The 5,073-nt window shown below is 37.6% G+C and overlaps 1 non-coding gene across 1 annotated transcript; it reads left to right on the forward strand.

Moving 5' to 3' along the window:
* The first annotated feature begins 3,551 nt into the window (after positions 1–3,551).
* LOC145678147 (5S ribosomal RNA) lies at positions 3,552–3,670 on the forward strand. Its single transcript, XR_014130259.1, has one exon. It is a non-coding gene; the product is annotated as a 5S ribosomal RNA (ribosomal RNA).
* The last annotated feature ends 1,403 nt before the right edge of the window (positions 3,671–5,073 follow it).

Here is a 5,073-nt window from a genome sequence, read left to right on the forward strand (position 1 = left end):
TTTTACGTCCCACGTTATGCCGCTTAGGCTAAAAGAGGCGCTGATTATGAGAAATGATTGAAATGGTGGTGGAATGAAGAAAGTGGGAGGAAACGGGAGAACCCCGCGGTAACCCACCGCACATAGTTTTTGTCCACCATAAAGTTAACTTGGCGGGGGCTCAAGACAGAAAGACGGTTGGAAAAACAAATAAACGATGTTCCATCCCGTAAAAATGTTGGCGACCTATGAAATCAATATTTTTTCTTAAAGAAAAAAAAAAGAATTAAAAAGAGAAAAAAAGGTCAAAATTTCGCGCTCGCTTCGCTCGCGATCAGCAGAGAAAAGAGGACGTGACGCACCCCTAAAAGTGTTGGCGACCGATTGAATAAATATTGTGGGTAAAAAAAAAAAAAAAAAAGTCAAAAATTTCGCGCTCGCTTCGCTCGCGATCAGCACAGAAAGAAGGACGTGACGCGCCCCTAAAGGTGTTGGCAACCGATTCAATACATATTGTCGGTAAAAAAAAAAAAAAAAAAAAACGCTCGCTTCGCTCGCGATCGACATGAAAAAGGCAACGACGTGACGCCCCGTAAAATTGTCGGCGACCTATTCAATCAATATATTCGGTTGAAAAACAAAGTCAAAAGTTTCCCAATCGCTTCCCTGCCGATCGACATAAAAAAAAAGGCAACCCCTTCACCTCTCCTTATGCATTCATCAGTAAACATACAACCATAGATCACAATACCACTCACATCACCTATCAGTTCTCCACGTCCATCAAGATCCAATCATCGCCCTGGCCCTTTATGATGATACACAACATTACATGTTATTGTGTGCATTGCCCCGCGTTACAATACATGACCAAAAAAAAAAGAGAAAAAGAGCTGCACTGCCTTCAGTGTAGACATGTTCGTATTCGTAGAAAATGATTTTAGGTACACGATAGTACAGTAATCTATCTTCACATGCTTCAGATGTGAACGATACCTACACATGAAGAGGGCTCCCGAGGTTTCCTTTTCCAATAGGATGGAGCTCCACCACACTTGCAGAATGACGAGAAGTTATGTTAATAAATATATCCCAGAGTGTTTCGTAACTCGCCCTTGGTCCTAATGATGAAGCGTTCTTCAGATGGCCCCGATGTCTCCACACATGATACTATGCGACTTCTTTTCACGAGGCTCTCAAAGATCACGTTTGTGTCCTAACATTCTCTGCAGATATGACACAGCTGCGATAGCGGATCACAGAAGCCTTTCCTCTCCTTACAAGAGACGTGTTCATTCGAGCATGGGAGTAATTCGACTATCGATCAAATATCTCCCGTGTCACGATAGTAGTCACTTTCAATTCTTCTAACGAAGGTAAGAAAAAATGCTATACAAACTTCCTTTCGGTATATAAAGGATTAGGGGCCCAGAGAATATTTTCTTTCAAGAGGATACATTCTTTTTCGAACACCCTGTATATAGATCCTCTAATTATAACTGCAAACAAAATGTTGATTTTGCAATTGCTTCCATGAGAGAAAATTCTGTGCACTTTCTTTCTGAAGGGCCGGGCCTAAACGTTTTCCTTAATCATTAAATTTAGTAGTTATCTACAATTACATAGTTTTCCATTGTTCTCAAAATAAAGATTTTTCTCTATGAATTGTTGAATGTTGCTAGGGATATTGAAGTAATTCTTTTTAGTGTTTTTTTCTTTACAATAATGTACTGAACGCCTGCATTAAGGAAGTTCGTGTGTCCATCTTGCAAAATGTTTCGTCTTTTTTCATGCCCACTAAGATAAATATTCATTTTGCTCTTTTCTCCGTATGCAAACCACATTTCTTAAAGGCAACATTTTCATACAAATGTAGTACTAAAAACTTCTAATTGGCAACATCTGGGCTGCGAAGAGGAAAAAGAAAGAAATCTCGTACGTATTCGCGCGCAATTCGGAATTAGCCAATGAAAAGCACAAAAGCGGCCACCATCTCTCTCTCTTTCTTATTAACGGTTTTGTACTTTCTGCAGTTCTATCAGTGCTGCTAACCTCTTACTATATCATTGAATATGTATGTTTATATATATATATATATATATATATATATATATATATATATATATATATATATATATATATATATATATATATATATATTTTACAAAAAATCATACTACTACGGAATAATATTAAATGCCTGTAAACCCTCATTTCTGTTTGCACTTTCTGTTACACTACCTTCCCCGAACTTCTTTCAAGTTATTAAGTGCAGAACGGGGAGTTATACATATTTACTTGCGCTTTCACAATATCTGCACATTGTGTAATAATAGGAGACGTATAAAATAAAACTATATACTAATACGTATATATATATATATATATATATATATATATATATATATATATATATATATATATATATATATATATATATATATACAGTACACATTCCACTATCCGAGGCTTTCCTTTTCTTTTCTTGCTGACGATAAATTACGCTCTTAGAAATGTTGTCTGAAAACAATAAGAATATGTGCAAAAAATACAATCAGAGGTAGAGGTCTTTAACAGGAACTAAGCAAGGGAGTTGAAAAATTTTTTATGCATGTAAAAAATATAGACATGAACCAACTTGTGAAATAAAAAGACCAGAAAACTACTCTTTCTAAATTATGTGTAAACTTTTTACCGAAAACGAAAGTTGCACGAAAGACTTTTTGTCCCTTTTTTGGCCTCCGGTGCTTGGGGTCCCTGGTTCAATCCCAGCTCGTGCCGTGTGAACTTTGTCGTGCATAAAGACCGTGCTCATGGGTTTTCTCGGGTTTCTCCCGTTTCCTCCCACTTTCTTCATTCAGTACTCATCATCACCGTCTCCTTTAGCGTAACCGGTATAAGTATGCGACGTAAATCTAAAGATTTCATTTCATTTCCCTTTTCTGCTCATACTGCTGATTATGCGCGATTATGCCAACATCCAACTCCGCGGATAATCGTGCGATTACTGTATATACAACTAATACAGATACGTAATTACATTATCAGTTACAGTATCGGTTTTTATTTACTAATTTGCCTCACTTTATTTGCATCCCTGCAGTAAATAATTCTTATCGATAATAGTTAAAATGTATATTACATTTTAGTGCTTCACGACTGAATGATCATCTGCCTTACGTTATCTCGCAGCTGAAGAGGATGCTACACTGAAAACTACCTTGCGTTATAAAGGGTAAGTGAAACATATCTTAAAAATATCTTTCATACATTTCATTGTGTACATTAAAGAATGTAAGTTTGCCTTTTTCCTGTAATCAATACTTAATAAAGGATTTATTTTTATTTATTTATATACAATTTCATACGTGGTTCGTGATAGTAAACTCGATAGGACATAGTGGCACTATGAACATCCGAATCACTCATCATTCGAACATTCAAATATTTATTCGAATATTAGTATATTCCAAGTAATGTTAACGACGTTAATATGCTTGCCTTTATAGTTAATAATGTCAATTCTTACTTAAAACATACTTCCTTAACAGGACATTGAAGAAAAGGTAGTTGCCAACGGCCATACCATGCTGAATATACCGGTTCTCGTCCGATCACCGAAGTCAAGCAGCATCGGGCCTGGTCAGTACTTGGATGGGTGACCGCCTGGGAACACCAGGTGCTGTTGGCATCTCTTTTTCAAATTTCATTATCCTTCAAGTACGAAAATACTAGAAACATTAATTTTATAGTACTTTCAAGAGATAATTTATCAACATTATTTCATAGCGATTAATCGATATTCTAAGCGTTATACCCACTATTTCTTACACTAACAGCCTGTTTATTTGCACGGCACATTAAAATAACCTGATTTCCGATCCGTGTGCACCTACTACTATACTTAACACGGAATGTATTACCACTTTTTAAAAGTAAATTATTATGACTAAGTGTAGATCTCCGGCGAGTAAATGCCTTTCGTATACAAGCACGACACATCTCCGCTATGTGCTTTACTTTTTTACTAACAGCATATAGAAATTGGATTTCAAGGTGTTTCTACATAACAGAATGAAGCAAATTTCGTGATTTAACTCTTTCGAATAATGTGTTGGTCCTGACAAGGACCGTTTGAAATGAAAAATCTTGAAGAAGATTTTTACTTAGAGCTTGTGTACTTGGTAACAGCCTTCGTACCCTCACTTACAGCGTGCTTGGCAAGTTCACCAGGCAAAAGAAGGCGCACAGCTGTTTGGATTTCCCGGCTGGTGATAGTTGACCGCTTATTGTAATGGGCCAAACGAGAAGCTTCAGCAGCAATACGCTCGAAGATGTCATTAACAAAGCTGTTCATGATACTCATAGCTTTGCTAGATATGCCAGTGTCAGGATGCACTTGCTTCAAAACTTTGTAGATGTAAATGGCATAGCTCTCCTTCCTCCTCCTCTTCTTCTTCTTATCTCCCTTGGAGATATTCTTTTGGGCTTTACCAGCCTTCTTTGCAGCCTTTCCGCTAGTTTTTGGTGGCATGATGACTCACTCGTTCAGCAAAATTAGATGTGTCCGCCAAGTTATAATTGCCAAGTTATAATTGACGGGTTGATTGAGTGGTTGAGTTCCGGGACTAGTGGAAGTCCCCTGCCTCGCATTTGAAGTAGATTTTGAAGTGAGTAGATGCACAACGTAGAACTGATAATGGCCGGAGACCGACGCCGGCTCATTGAAGTCTTGATTGAAGATCCAGAGTTTTGTTAAAGTGAAGGAAAAGCTGGGGAAGGAAGAGATTGGTTGATTTAAGGAGAGGGCTGCCTGTGATTGGCTGTTGGTGAAGGGCCAATGGAAGTTAGCCAGTACAGTGGCTCTGAAAAGGGTTTTGGTCCTGTATGTTAATTGCTATTCCATCAGTCTTGAAGTTCCTCAAGAATTTCACAAAAGATAATTAGCTTTGTGAAAACATCTGGAGCTGATTTAATATCACTAAATCTTTCCTGCACTGCTTGTAGAAGTTTTGGTAACTGGAGATCTTGAAATAATTGTAATAGGTCGTGCCAACTAACAGCTGATTCTTCAGTAGGCGGGGGTGATGTAGT

The sequence above is a fragment of the Thermobia domestica genome, unplaced genomic scaffold, assembly GCF_964235325.1.
Source record: "Thermobia domestica unplaced genomic scaffold, izTheDome1.hap1.1 HAP1_SCAFFOLD_1933, whole genome shotgun sequence".
In the NCBI taxonomy this organism is placed as follows: domain Eukaryota; kingdom Metazoa; phylum Arthropoda; class Insecta; order Zygentoma; family Lepismatidae; genus Thermobia; species Thermobia domestica.